The sequence below is a fragment of the Rhinolophus ferrumequinum genome, chromosome 10 (assembly GCF_004115265.2).
Source record: "Rhinolophus ferrumequinum isolate MPI-CBG mRhiFer1 chromosome 10, mRhiFer1_v1.p, whole genome shotgun sequence".
Lineage (NCBI taxonomy): Eukaryota > Metazoa > Chordata > Mammalia > Chiroptera > Rhinolophidae > Rhinolophus > Rhinolophus ferrumequinum.
Genome location: NC_046293.1, coordinates 18,061,446 through 18,077,647, shown reverse-complemented (window position 1 = coordinate 18,077,647; position 16,202 = coordinate 18,061,446). Strand labels below are relative to the sequence as shown.

The 16,202-nt window shown below is 38.4% G+C and overlaps 1 protein-coding gene across 5 annotated transcripts in view; it reads left to right on the top strand.

The window, feature by feature from the left end:
- Positions 1–16,202, top strand: part of ANO4 (anoctamin 4) — a 301,071-nt gene that overhangs the window by 193,961 nt on the left and 90,908 nt on the right. The window lies entirely within an intron of this gene.

The following is a 16,202-nucleotide window of genomic DNA, read 5'->3' as shown; positions in this document are numbered from 1 at the left end:
GTCAAGTACAATAAAGGAATCGTGGAGGACTCCCAGGGCAAGAATCTTACGGCTTTCTGCAAAGAGAAGAAGTTGGATCTCCAAATGGTCCGAAAATGGTGAGAAGAGTACGATAACTTCAGTCAACAGGTGGACGAGGGAAATGCTAAGAAGCGCAGTGTGGGTCAGGTCGGCAACCATTATTTCCTGAGCTGGAAGACATCATCTGTGAATGGATTGCTGACAGGAGAGCAAAGGTTTTGGTTGTGCACAGGGCTGATAGTCAAGCATTTGCCCTTGCAATGGCACCACAGTTAGAAATCTCCCCAGAAGAATTCAAAGCATCACAACACTGGCTGGATGGCTTCCTTCAGCGATATGAACTGTCTCTAAGAACAACACTGTTCAAGCTGGAAGATGCTGAAGTTATTAAACGTGCACTTGCATTCAAGTCCTTTGTCGATGGCATCGACTTTTCTAAATACCAGCTCTCCAACATGATTGCTATGGATGAAACTGCAGTATTTATGAGCCAAGGATCTCAAATGACAATTGATCAGAGGGGTGCCTCATCAATCTACATCCCCTCTACTAGTTATGAAAGTGCACGTGTTACCTGTATTTTGGCAATTCGTTTGTATGTAAAGAAAGCCCCATCTCTAATCATCATTAAGGGCAAGAAAGATAAAAGTTGAATGTGTTTCAGGCATTTATGTTCTTGAAACCAAAAAAGCCTGGGACACACAAGCAGTTATAAGGAAGTGGGTCTATTTAATGCTACCACTTGTTTTGCGAGGTGGCCAAAGAGGTCTGCTACAGCGTCTGGGATTCAGCCAGCACTCACCGCGCTAAAGACATGAAGGACTTCCTTGCAGAGAGAAGAATAGATCAAATAATGATTCCTGCAGGAATGACTGCCTATCTCCAGACTCTTGATATTGCAATAAACAAGTCATTCAAGGAACATTTACACATGGAAATCAATGACTATATTGAAAATAGAATGGAGAGAGATCAGCATGGAAACTTTGTGAAGCCTAGCCTGAAAGAGGTCGTGACTTGGGTGAAGAATTCATGGGATAAAATCACTAAGAGCTGTGCATTACGAGCAGGCACAAGAAGTGCTGGACAAGAAGTGCTCATTTAAGGAGAGCTCCATTGCTGGACATGAGAGATTGGCGCCAATGGTTCTACAGGAAATGGAGTCGCAAGAAATTCAAACCGGAACTCGGGTTTGGAGAGTTATGACGATGTTCCAGAAGAAGGTGACATGACTGTATTGACATGAATGTAGATTGTTGTACATGAAAAAATAAGACATCCTCTGAAAACAAGCCCTAATGTGTCTTTTGGAGCAAAAATTAATATAAGACCCAGTCTTATTTTCGGGGAAATACAGTAGGTGTGTTCTTGCTTGAGAATGTGCATTTTACAGTGTTGTTTATAATAATACAATGTTGGAAATAGCCTAAATACCCACTAGCCAGAGAATGAACAGATGAACCACAGTGTCCTCGTACAATAGACTTGTAAGCAGAAGGCATATGACTGGACTCACACTCCTTGTATCAACATGAATGAACCTCAAAGGGTTGCACAGGGAAAGCTGGTTACAGGAGAATGAGTACAGCATGATACCTTTTCTGTGAAGATTTGAAACATACAATATAATGGTGTGTATTTAGGAATACATACACATTAGGGATTATAAAAAATTTCTGACAGTGATTACTTCTGGGGGCGGGACTAAAATTGAGGAGGAGCGCACAGGGGACTTCAAGTACATCTGCAAACTTTTATTTCCCGAGTTAGTGAGTACATATGTGTTTGATATCATTCTCAATACATTTTTTGTGTGTATCCAAAATATTTTATTAAAATACATTTATTAAAATACCTTTCAACACCTGATTTCAAAGTAGCGGGTACTTATTTATTGGGGCATGTTAGAACTATGAGGCTCAGTAATCTTTATAAAAAATGAGCTAATAATAAAATCATAGAACAATTTACAAGCCCACTGTGTACATGAGAACACTGCATGCAATACCTCCTTATCCGCACACCTCCCTCTGAAGTGGGCATTGTTGGGGTCCCATTTGAAACATAAGGATACTATGGCTTAAAGAAGTTACTTTCCTAAATTCAAACAGTACAGTTGACCCTTGAACAACACGGGTTTGAACTGCACAGATTCACTTATACACAGATTTTTTTCAATAAATACTGTAAATGTGTTTTCCTTATGATGTTTGTAATAACATTTTTTTCCGGCTTGGTTGTAAGTATCAGTATATACTACATATAACATACGAAATATGTGTTAATTGACTGTTAATTCGTAAGGTTTCCAGTCAACAGTAGGCTTTTAGTAGTTAAGCTTTTGGGGAGTCCAAAGTTATATGTGGATTTTTGACTGCATGGAGAGTGGAGGTTGGTGCCCCTAACCCTTGAATTTTTCAAGGGTCAGCTGTACTTGGCAGAATCAAGACTCTAAGCCAGGTTTGTTTTACCTTAAACCAATAAAGTAGATGTTATTATATCAGCTCTTAGGCTCAGAAAAAATTTCCATCTATCTGTGAAGCAGCTCCAAAATTGTGAGAAAATACATTTCTGTTCTTTAAGCCACCCAACCCAGAGTACTTTGTTATAGCAAACTAATACACATATCTATTATAGTTCACTCGTGATGATAGTTTGACTATGTATACAATTCTATATCCACACAAATTCCTTTTCTCAGATTTTTAAAAGTCTTGCTCCTTTGATTCTAAAATTCAGTGTTGCTGCAGAGAACTTCAAAAACATTCCCGTTTCTCATTCTCTCTCTGTCACTTGTTTTCTTTTCTGTGGAGGCTAGCATCATGAGCTCTTTGTCCCCAGTGCTCTGAAATATCCTAGTTATGTCTTTAATGTGGTTCTGTGTTCATCTATTGTACTGGGGACTCTGTGGACATTTTCCTCTTGAATATTCCTTCAGTTTAGGAAAATTTTGTTGCATAATTCTTGAATTTTGTGGATTTGTTCCTTCTCTTTCTGGAATTCCTATTTTTCAGATATAGGACTTCCTGAGTGGATCCTCTCGTGTCCTTGTATGTTCTCCATTTTTGCATAGTATGTAACTGAGAGATTTCCTCAACTTATTTGTAATTCTTTGGGTTTTAATTTCTGCTCTCATTTTTAGTTTTTAAGAGCTATCCTCATAATGTTATGGCTTTTTAAAATCATATTTTCAGGTTTTTTTATAATTCAATTATCTTAATTCTCTGAGCATAATGATTTTTTAAATTGAGGTATAATTGACACATAACATATTAGTTTCAGGTGTACACCATAATGATTACATTTGTATATATTGCAAGAGGATCATCACCACAATAAGTCTAGTTAACATTTGTCACCATACAGAGTTACAGGGTTTTTTTATGATGAGAACTTTTAAGATTTACTCTCTTAGCAGCTTTTAAATATGCAGTATAGTATTATTAACTAAATTAACGATGCTGTGCATTACATCCCCAGGACTTATTTTACTGTATAACTGGAAGTTTGTACCATTTGACTCCCTTCTCCCATTTTGCTTTCCTCCCCCCTCAACCCTCTACCTCCTACCTTTGGCAGTCACCAATCTGTTCTCTGTATCTGTGAGCTTGTTTGTTTGTTTGTTTAGATTCCACATATAAGTGAGATGGTATATGTATTTGTGTAACTTGTTTTCTTTTCTATGGAGGTACGTACATGGTATTTGTCTTTATCTGACTTATTTCACTTAGCATAATACCCTCAAGGTCTATCCATGCTGTTGAAATGGCAAGATTTTCTTCTTTTTAATGGCTGAATTCTATTTGTGTGTGTGTGTGTGTGTGTGTGTGTGTGTGTGTGTGTGTGTGATATTTATCCATTCATCCTTAAAGGACACTTAGGTTGCTTCTATACCTTGGCTATTGTAAATAATGATGCAAAAAATATGGGGGTGCAGATATCATTTCAAGTTCGTGTTTTCATTTCCTTTAGTAAATATGCAGAAGTAGAATTGCTGGGTCATATGTAGTTATATATTTTTAAATTTTGAGGAACCTCCATAATGTTTTCCATAGTGACTGTACCAGTTTACAATGCAACTAACAGAGCACATGAGTTCCCTTTTCTCCACATCCTCACTTCTTTTTGATAGTATTTCTCTTCTTTTTGATAATAGCCATTCTAACAGGTGTGAGGTGATATCTCATTGTGGTTTTAATTTGCATTTCCCTGATGATTAGTGATGTTGAGCCATTAGTATGTCTTCTCAGGGAAAATGTCTATTCACATCCCCTGCCGTTTTGTTTTTAAATTGGATTGATTGGGCTGTTCTGCTCTTGAGTTGTGAGTTCTTTATATATTTGGTTATTAACCCCTTATCATATATATGATTTGCAAATATCTTCTCCCGTTCCATGGGTTGCCTTTTGGTGTCTAATCCAAAAAATTATCACCAAGACTGATATCAATGAGCTTACCACCTGCTTTCTTCAGGAGTTTTATGGCTTCATGTCTTATGTTCAAATTTTTAATCCATTCTGAGTTACTTTTTATGTATGGTATAAGATCAGAGTACAGTTTCATACTTTTGCATATAGTTGTCCAGTTTTCCCAACACCTTTTATTGACGAGACTGTCCTTATTGTATGTTCTTGGCTAGACCATAAATATTTGGGTTTATTTCTGGGCTCTCTATTGTGTTTCTTTGGTCTTTGTGGCTGTTTTTTTTGCCATTGCCATACTTTTTTTGGTTACTAAAGCTTTGTAGTATAGTGTGAAATCAGGCAGCATGATGCCTTCAGCTCTGTTCTTCTTTATCAAGATTGCTTTGGCTATTCAGGTTCTTTGTGATTCCATTCAAATTTTAGCATTGTTTGTTTTATTTCAGTGGAAAATGTCATTGGTATTTTGAGAGGGATTGCATTGGATCTGTAGATTGTTTTGGGTAGTATGGATATTTTGCAATACTAATTCTTCCTATCCATAAGCATGGAATATCTTTCCATTTATTTGTGTCATCTTCAATTTCTTTCACCAGTATCTTATAGTTTTCAGTGTACAGGTCTTTCATCTCCTTGATTAAATTTATTTTAGGTATTTCATTCTTTTTGATACAATTATAAATGGTATGTTTTTCTTAATTTTTTTCCTGATAGTTCATTATTAGTGTATAGAGACACAACAATTTTTATTTATTAATTTGGTATTCTGCAACTTTATTGAATTTGTTAATGCTAACAGTTTTTTGGTTGTGTCTTTAGGGTTTTCTATATATGATATCATGATATCATATCATCTGCAAATAATGACAGTTTTACTAATTCCTTTCCAACTTGAACGCCTTTTATTTTTTTTTCTTGCTTAATTGCTCTGGCTAGAGCATCCAATAGTATGATGAATAAAAATGATGAGAGTGACATCCTTGTCTTGTTCTGATCTTAGAACGAAAGCTTTTAGCTTTTTACCATTGAATATGATGTTAGCTGGGGGTTTGTCATGTATGGCCTTTATTCATCATGATTTTTTAGTAGGTTTTAATTGATTTCTTCAGATACCTAATAATCTTTGGTTGACTGTCTATAGGTAAGAATAGGAAATACAAAACTTGAATGTAAGTGCAAAGTAATAGGTGGGGCCTGTCCACTGAGGGCTTCATCGTAGGAAAAACTGGGTGGTTTCATTTTGGAGTCTCCAATGTCACTGCCTTTAGATCTTTCATCTTAGACAGATCAGACTCCCCAGAGAAAAATGTGCCAGTCTTCTGCCTGGAAAGTCAAGGCCTAGCTGCCAATATTCTGGAGCCTAAGTGGATGAAGATAGCTGGATACCAAGATACAAATATTCACTCGATCCTTCAGTTTTCACTACCCTAACTATGCCTGATGTTTTACAGTTTAGAGACTGCATTATCTTATGAAAACAAAACAAAAAAAAAAACTCCAGTCATCTGGTAGAGTACAGGTGAGGATATGGGCACCTAACATCTTCCTAAATAGCTTTTAACCAGTACCTATTTTAACATCCATTTCATCCCACTTCTAGAAGTCACTGGTATCCCAGGTCTAAAATTTTATGAGATTTTTGTAGCATATATATGATTGTTCTTGATTTTTCCCAAGAACTGGTTTAGGATTCAGGTTTTCTGGTCCCCTAAATCTGTTACTATGTATCTGTCTGCTTTTCACATTCCAACATTTTGTTGCTATTGTCTTTTGTTATCTTTGTTCTTGGAGGGTTTATACTTTTATTTAAGCACACACAGATGCGTAGGCGCACACACGCACTTTACTATTATTCTCATGGGGTTTTGAAAGAGAGCAAAATTGAAGGCAAGTGTTTAATTCTCCATCTTTATCTGGAGGTCTCAAGAGGAAATATTTCTTAACTTCTATTTAACATTCAAATAGCAAGATGATATCATGAAGTAGAGTTAGAAATGACCATTGGAATAAGAAAAATGCTCCAATTGTTTTATATTCCACAAACTTATCACCTTAATCCTAAAATGAGGCTTGAAAATCTTTACCAAACAGTCAGAACTCTGAATATTATATGTTTAGTCTGATAATTATCTCATCCTTTTACTCATAACAAGTATACTTAAGAGAAGAAGTTAGTTATTGCACTGTGATTGCCTGAAGCCCAAAGAACTCTCAAAATAGGCCTTGTCACATAAAAAATTAATTGGTTGCTGTGTTCCTACTTAAATTTTCATTAATTTGAGGACGTAATTTAAGTGACAGTTAACTGTATCACCTTTGCTTCTCCTTGTTAAAAAGGAAATTTCTATTTAAAACCCAATTAAGAAAGTTTCCTGAAATATTTCTTTTCAGGATTCTTTACATGGGCAGTCCTGGGGCAGTATTTCAAGTGGGCAAGAGTGGAAGCTACAGAATCTGGGCCTAGGCTCAGAACTCTCACCAAATCACTTCTGCAACATTCTGTTGATTAAAGTCAGTCGCAGGTCCCTCTCGGATTCAAAGGGTGGAGAGATACACTACCTCTTGATGGAAGAAGCAAAAAATTCCAGAGAATTGTGTATACAGGAATGGGAAGAATTGTGGCCATTTTTCACAGTCTTCCCTCTGGCCATCATTTATTCTCATTTCTCCCACATAGAAAATATATTCATTCCTATTCTAGGATCCCCGAAGGTCTCATCCCAGTATGGCATCAGGCTCAACATCTGGGATCTCATGTTCCAACATTAGGTTCCATTGGGGATGAGAGTTCTTAGAAGCAGCTCTTCAGGTATGGTTCTTGAGCCAGAGAACTGTTAATGAAATAAGACCAGTTAATTGCCCCCTACATTTCCAAGAGACAGTGGGGAGATGGGCACAGGATAATTACAATAGATGCTTCCATTAAAAATGGAGACCGAGGCACGTGTAGCCATCACTGATACATAGCACCTCTGGCATCCAGCGAGGCACATGCCTCAAGCACCTCTGCTCCAGGGCTAAGAAACATGCCTTCAGTAGTTACCTGGGTCTATTTCTTGCTTTGCCATATGCCTTAGGGTTTTTTTTCAGTTTATGGAGGTCAGTAATGTGACTGTAATTCTGAAATAATTGTACAGCACCATCAATAAGGAAGTAAATGCTTCTTGAGAAAGACAACTACTTGAAGTTTTAAACCATGGAGATTTTCATACCATTGAGGATACTTGTTTATTTTATCAGTCTCAGAAATTCCATAAAATACGTGTTAAACCAAGTTTTAAAAGCCTCTTTATTGCCTTTGTTTCTCCCAAAGTAGTATCACATACGAAGCATCATGATAGAATAAACTGATTTTCAGAATCTTACAAGTTAGGAAAAAAATGTAAAATTTATCTATAATGTAATCTGACAATTTCTGGAACATTCAGTGGGCCTCTGGGTAATGAAGAACATGTGGTCTGCTTATTCCCTCAGGCCGTAGAGTAGGGAACAAGGCAGTCCAAGCCCTGCCCTCATAAAGCCTGCATTCTAGAGCGGAAGGGGGGCAGATAAGAACATGGAGACACATCTCCCCCTACCCGTACGCTAATAAAAATTTTTGGAGAGTAAAACATAAGAAAATGAAAGAAGGTTATGGAAGAGAGAGAGAGAGAGAGAGAAAGTGACTTGTGGGGCTGGAGAGTGACTGACTGTCTTAGCTGGATAGTAAGGTGATAAATTTAAGCTGACACAAAGTTGTTCAAAAATCAGGGAGCATCATGAGCAAAAGCCCTTGGCAATAACAGTCTGGGTTATTTCTGAGGACAGAAAAATGAGCAGTGTTATGGTTTACAAGGGGTAAGAGGAAGAAGAGAGGAGGAGATAAGGTCGTTGGTGTAGGCAAAAACCAGACCAGGTAGGACCATGTAGACCATGGAAAGGAGCTTTATTCCAAATCTATGAGTAGTCATTGAAGAGAGAGGGATAAGATTTTATTTATGTTTTAAAAGATCATTGCTATGTAGAGAATGAACTAAAGGGAGAAAGAGTGAAATGAGAGAATAGTTCAGAGGCTATTGCAGTGGTCCTAGAAACAACTTCAAAGCAATGAGGGCGAAAAGAATCAAGTTCAGGACAACATTTGGGAAGAGGGTCTCTAAGAATTTGATTGGATATTGGACATGAGGGAGAGAAAGAATCAAGGATGCATTTCACATTTGTGATTTGAGAAATTGAATATGTAGCAGTACCATTTCTTTTTTTAAAATTAAAGTTTATTGGGGTGACAATTGTTAGTAAAGTTACATAGATTTCAGGTGTACAATTCTGCATTACATCATCTATAAATCCCATTGTATGTTCACCACCCAGAGTCATTTCTCCTTCCATCACCATATATTGGATCCCCTTTACCCTCATCTCCCACCCCCCACCCCCTTACCCTCTGGTAACCACTAAACTATTGTCTGTGTCTATAAGTTTTTGTTTCTCATTTGTTTGTCTTGTTCTTTTGTTGTTTTTGGTTTATATACCACATATCAGTGAAATCATATGGTTCTTTGCTTTTCCTGTCTGACTTACTTTGCTTAACATTATAATCTCAAGATCCATCCACGTTGTCACAAATGGTCCTATTTCATTTTTTCTTACCACCGAATAGTATTCCAATGTGTATATATACCACAACTTCTTTATCCATTCATCTATCGAAGGACATTTTGGTTGTTTCCATGTCTTGGCCATCATAAATAAAGCTGCAATGAACATTGGAGCACAAGTGTCTTTATGGATACATGTTTTCAGATTTCTGGAGTAGATACCCAGGAGAGGGATTGCTGGGTCATAGGGTAATTCTATTCATAATTTTTTGAAGAACCTCCATACAGCCTTCCATAGCGGCTGCACCAGTCTGCATTCCCACCAATAGTATATGAGGGTTCCTTTTTCTCCAGAGCCTTTCCAACACTTGTTACTATTTGTCTTATTGATGATAGCCATTCTAACTGGTGTGAGGTGAAATCTCATTGTGGTTTTTATTTGCATTTCTCTGATGATTAGTGATGTTGAGCATTTTTTAATATGTCTATTTGCCATTTGTATGTCCTCTTTGGAGAAATGTCTCTTCAGGTCCTCTGCCCATTTTTCAATTGGGTTGTTTGTTTTTCTGTTGTTGAGTTGCATGAGTTCCTTGTATATTTTGGATATTAGCCCCTTATCGGAGGCACTGTTTGCAAAAATCTTCTCCCATTCAGTCGGTTGCCTCTTTATTTTGTCGACAGTTGTTTTTTTTTTTGCTGTGCAGAAGCTTTTAATTTTGATATAGTCCCATTCATTTATTTTAGCTTTTAGCAGTACCATTTCTTAAGATGGATAAGACTAGGGAATAAACAGATTTTTCTCTTAAGAGTGCAGATCAAGAGTTCTGTTTGGAACATGATCAGTTTGAGTTGTCTCTTAGACTTCAAATGCTATGTCAAGAAGGCAATTGGATATTTGGAGTCCAGTTATTTACCAACTAAGTTTGATGATCTATCTCAATACTTTATAGCCTCACTTTGTGACTATCTAACCCTATCCTTGGGCAATTAAGGCAATATGGCTCTCATTTTCCTGAGAAGTAACTGTGTCCCAAAGAAACTCAATGATTTCCTCAAAGCCACACAGCTAAAGTGGGAGAGCAGGACTTGAACCCAGGTCTTCTGACAACCTGTACATGGACCTGGAGAGCATTCGCATCCATCTCACACTCTTCTGCTTCAAAGGGAAATGCAGGATAAGGATCCCGTTACTGAGCCTCTGCCCACATGCTCAACGTGTTATCCACAATCTTGGCAGTTGTTTATTTGTGCTGTCAAAATGTTTATTTGCACATGTGGCTATTTGAATTTGAATTTTAGTCAGTAAAAATTAAATAAAAATAGAAATTCACTTTCTCAATTGCACTAGCCACAGTTTTAAGCACTCAAGAGCTACGTGTGACTAGTGGCTACCATGTTGGATAGCACAGATATAGAAAATTTTCAATATCTCAGATATTTCTGTTCAATAGTACTGGACTCCAGAAAATTCAAACTAAAGTAGTTGTGAAGAAAGTGTGGTCTTATCTTCATAGCCATGGCCTAAGAGGAGAGTTTGTAGGAAGCAATGAATTATCTGCTTTTCAAAGTGGCACACTTTCTAATTAGCTGATTTTATACCCAGCTGTAATGAACACCTTTCCCTAATTTATACTCTTGAATGTTCATGTGTTTCTCATTTTGTCTAATAAGAATAGAAACTCCTCTTAGGAGAAGAGCTGGGTTCTTTTCACCTTTGCATTCCCCTCACTCAAAATACATACATACATAACACCTACATCCCTTCCTATCCTCTACCCACCTCCACATGCAACACCCTCAATCATTGCACATTGCTTTGCACAGAACAAGTAGAATGCTTGCTTATTAAACAAACAGCATATAGCAGTACTTTATACCACTGCTGTGGACAGTTGGCCATGGGAGAATGTATTAGTAAAGAGCAAATAATCACTTCTCATGGAAGTCTTTAACTAAACCTCAATTTCACAGCATATTCCTTTCCCATTTCCTCCCTTCCTGGCAAGGAGGAGATCATGAATCTTGCCAAACGAAAACGAAGGGTTGCTTACCGCTGGAAAAACAGGAGCATAGAGGCCCTAGCAGGGAGTTAGTGGGAACTTCAGGCTCAGGTTTATCTATTACTTAAGCAGGGCCTTCTTCACAGGGCAAGATAGAAGCATCCAGAAAACTCCCTTCACACACACATGTGTACAGGCAGACCTGTGCTCCCAGCAGTTCCTTTTACAAACTAATGGGAAAATTTGGAACAAGACAGATGGTTTTTGAATCCCTCCTCACCACCTGCTGGTTGTGTGACGTTGTGCATGTTACATAACCCCTCCACAGGGCAGGAGAAGGATATGTATGTTTAGAGCCTTAATCTTCCACCAATTCAGCAGTGTATTCCCCTCCTCACCACTCAGGGGGAAGGTAAGAACACACCTGCAACAGAAATTGCATTTTCCCTTTAAAATTTATTTTTGAAAATATATTTCCATTTTTATAGGCAGTACTTACATGTGATAAAAATTTCCTGAGTATGTACATTGAAGTTTCCTTCCTACCTTCCCAGACACCTAGTTCCCAGAGGCAACCGGCATTTCCGATATGTATCCTTCCATAGTTATTTTATGCATGCACAAGTGAATGTATATGTCAGTACTTTTATAGCTATTATTTCCTTATTTGTATATGTTTGTCTTTTTGACACAAATAGCTGTGTGACTGTTTTGAACCTTGCTTCTCCCCTGCAATGTCTTGGACATTTTTTTTTCCGTATCTACAGTGAGCACTCTTCATCTATTTGTTTATCCTATCCTCCACTGATGAATTATTTAGATCATTTCCAAATTTTTTGCTATTATAACTTATGCAGCAATGAGCATTTGTATACCTCTGTCACTTTGCACATGTGTGAGTGTATTTGTAGAATAAATTTCTAAAGGGGGAATTACTGAGTCAGGAGATATTTAATAAGGATATATGCATAATTTTGATAGACCTGGTCACGTAGCCCTCAGAATTTGTACTGACTTGCTGTCCTGCCAGCAAAGTGTGCAAACAGAGCTGAGTTTCCAGTCCTGGGTGGAGCCCTGATACCTCAGAGACTGAGCACCAAGTCTTATGTTTCTCAGAACAGCTCAGCTTCCATTGCGCACGCGCGCGTGTGTGTGTGTGTCTGTGTGTGTGTGTGTCTGAGAGAGAGAGAGAGAGAGCGAGAGAGAGAGAGATTGATTTCATTTGAAGAAAGTTGTTTTGGCTAAGTGACTAAGAAAAGCTTAAGAACCATGATGTAGAGAATCATCACTGTTCCTTCTCTTAGCCCTCCAGTTTGAAGGATTGACAGAAAAAATGAGATTGCTCCACACCCTACAGGAAGATCTTCAGGCAATTTGTAGAGGGAATGGTTCAAGTAGTAGCTGGAAAGATGGAGTGGGTAGAAAGATTTCCATGAAGCAAGAGTAGAGGCCAAGGTATAAGGAGATGAGATTTAGTCTCGTAACCTCCAGTGTTAGCTAGTGTTCTCCAGAAGGTCAGCTCATTTGAGCCAACATTGAGAGTTTGTTATGTGCCAAACCCTGTGCCAGTGCTGGGAGACAGAGATGAGTATGGCCTCAAGAAGCTCACACAGAGAAGTCAGGCATGTAGGCAGACAAGGACTGTATAATGTCATAGAAGCAACAGCAATGACAGCTAACTCTGAGAGCTTATTGACTGCCAGACAGTGGGCTCAGCAATACTCGTCATCTCTCCTAATTCTACAAAAACCCTATGAGAAATTACAGTATTACCCCCATTTTCACAGATGAAGAAACCGAGACTCAAAGAAGTTGAGGGGCGGTCCTAACACCACATAGTAAGTGGCAAAGCCAAGGTAGACTGAAGACTATTTCACTTCAGCATCTTAAGGAAAAGCAGGAGTGATGTTATAACTAAAATCCCATCTCTCCTTCATTAAAGGGTTTCTGCTTCTTTCTGTTTTTATAGCACCACATTACTTTTCAGGGTAAGGGTAGGGGCTCAGGAAGACCCTTGGAGGTAGATGTGCCCTGAGCTGAGGCTTGAAGGATGAGTGGAAGCAAAGAGAGCATTCCAAATGGAGCAACTCTTGGGCTAAGCCCAAGGAGAGCCAACTTCTAGGAGTCAGGAAGTTTCTGACCCAGGAAGTCAGATGATTGCAGTGGAGTCTCTAGAGCCAGACTGCCTGAGTTCAAATCCTGGCTTTATTAGTTGAGTGACTTGGGCACATCACTTAAGCTCTCCGATTCTTTATTCGTAAGATGGGGCTATAAAGTATTTAACCTCCTGGGTTATTGTAAGGATTGAATGAGTTAACATCTCTGGAGTGCTTAGAATAGCTCCTGGCATATGCTCTATATGAGCTGTGATCAGAAAATATAGAGAATATTTAAATTTAAAAAATATTTGTTACAGTAAAAGACACATTGCCATTAATCCTCCTCAAAATACTCCCCCTCGCTTCAAACACAATTATCCCATCATTCTTGCCACTTTCTGAAGCAGTTCTGGAAGTCCTCTTTCATGAGTGTCTAGCAGCACTATTGTGGCTGCCTTGATGTCCTGAATCAATTCAAAACGTTTACCTTTCATGATCATTTTGACTTTGGGGAAGAGCCAGAAGTCACACGGTGCCAGATCCGGTGAATAAGGTAGATGAGAACACACCGTAATGTTTTTATTTGACAGAAAGTGCCATACCAGAAGTGATGTGTGACATGGAGCCTTTCTGTTGTGATCACAAAATATAGTGAATGCTGCTGCCGAGTGCCATCCAACGGAAAGTCAGAGATCTTTAATACGGGAAGTGGCACATCGAACCTTAGTAACAGTGTGTGACAACTTTCAACTTGTTTGGTGCAATCGGGTGTGAGCTACAGTTGAGAGAAGGTGTGTTTTAACGTGTGCCATAAATCATCCTCCATCATGACAGTGCTCTGTGTCATGCATCACTTTTGGTACAGCAATTTCTGTCAAATAAAAACATTACAGGGTGTCCTCATCCACCTTATTCACCAAATCTGGCACAGTGTGACTTCTGGCTCTTCCCCAAAGTCAAAATGACCATGAAAGGTAAATGTTTTGAGTCGATTCAGGACATTGAGGCAGCCATGACAATGTAGCTAAAACAGGACTTTCAAAACTGCTTCAGAAAGTGGCAAGAATAATGGGATAAGTGTGTTGGAATCAATGGGGAGTATTTTGAGGGGGATTAATGGCAATCTGTTTTTTACTATAATAAATTACTTTTTATTTAAACATTCACAATACTGTTTGATCACACCTTGTATATTTGTTCCAACTATAGTATTTCCAGGCTCCAGGTACAACGTAGATGTGAGGAAGAGGAAAACACAGTTGTGAAGCTTGTCTTTAGTACTTACAGAGAACTATCACATGAGCTCCCAGAATGTAATGTGGTGCCATAAAAGGAGAAGGAAGCAGAAAAACATGTAGTGACAGAGAGACATGGGCTTTTAAGCTTGAAATTGTCTTGTCAAGTATGGCTGTGCTTATCAGCTTTCAGTTATCATATGAAATTGTGAGTCAAAATGGGCTTTTTTATTTGTTGTCTATTTCTTTATGACATCTTTATCTGGTATTAAAATGCAATGGTGTGTCTCAAGTAAGGTGAAAAAGCAGAGGAGGATAAAATAAAAGGAAGCATCTTCAATGTGTCTCTTGGTTTTTACCTTTTCCTCTTTGATACCATAAAATGTTTTCAGAAAACTCTAGAGAAAATATAAAATAAATTTTGCAGCTTCCTCATTCACCCACATAGCATTTATCTCTCATCCATCTAGTCAAATTACTTTTTCCTGAGAAAAATATTCAGTAACAGAATTCAAGAGAAGTAAAAGAGAGGAAAATACTTCTCTAAGGAATCGGTTTATATGATTTACATATTTTGTCTTCATATTCTCTGCCCGTTCTCTCCTTTATATGCTATCCTAAACTAACATTCCCAACTCTGTTCCCAAACCAAACCCCATGTCTAGACCGCCCTTTCTCTAGGCCAGTTTTATCTCTTTCTCCATCATTTGAGTGATTCTTGATAATCCTTCTTCTTAAAGAAAAACATTTAATGACAATTTTTCCAACATAAATCCCCATGATCCTCACTTAGTGCTGTTCAAAAACCTATACCTGTACTGTGCTCCAGCCGCATCTATATCCTGGGGCTATGGAAATAATGATGATTCAGCATTTCGTCTCGAATGAGCCCACAGTCTTGTGTGGGAGGAAGGCATGTCAAAGGAAGTTGATTCTGCCCACCTCTGCCCTGCGATCATGTTCATTTCCTTTATGGTTTGTCTTCCCCACTAGCCTGTAGGCCTCTTAAGGACAAAGATTTTATCTATTTTATTTACCATTATATAATCAGTACTTTACAGAGAGCCCCCAATAAACATTTGCTGAGTGAATGAATAAAAACATATAAATGACAGTAGAGAACAATCAGTAAATTAATGTATTTTCAAGATAAGAAGCTCAGGAGAGAGTACTGAATTCTTTTGGGGGCAGGAGTGCAGTTAAAGGGGTGGGGAAACTTGCTGGAGGAGGTGACTTCTGAGTAGGATTTTGAGGACAATGGCTGTCAACACTGATATACCTTGCATGGTGTTCAACTCATACAAAGAACCCCATCAAGGATTGCTTGGTTAAACTTCACAATTTACGAAGCAATTCTACTTACAGTATCTCTAATAGTCTACCATTCAACACATTCCTGGGAAGGGAAGTCATGCCCACTTCATGCTGGCTTATATGGTCCTGGAAGCTCTGTCTCTCACCTGGAAAACCTGTCAGTAGGATAGGAACTTCGACTGGAAAATCCAATGTCAGGTTGTGAGTGAAAGGCTGGGTGGGCTGCTGGCTGAGAGAGAAAGCAATCAAGTACAGGCTTTAGAAAAGAGGTCTCATCCAGGAAAGAACATGAGAAAAGAATGGACAGGAGTGATTTCTAGAGACTTTCCTCTCATCTCACCCCTGAGCCAGACCAGAGCTCATTCCCTAAGTCCTGTGTCCACCATCCAAGCCAATCTCAAATAATAAAATTCCTGACAAATAAGGTGGTTATCACATGGGAGGGGGTGGGGTAGAAGAGAAGAGATGAAAACAAAATGAATTTTAGTTGAATTTGTCTAATGACCTTACTGAGAAAAATAAGATGTGAGGCTGA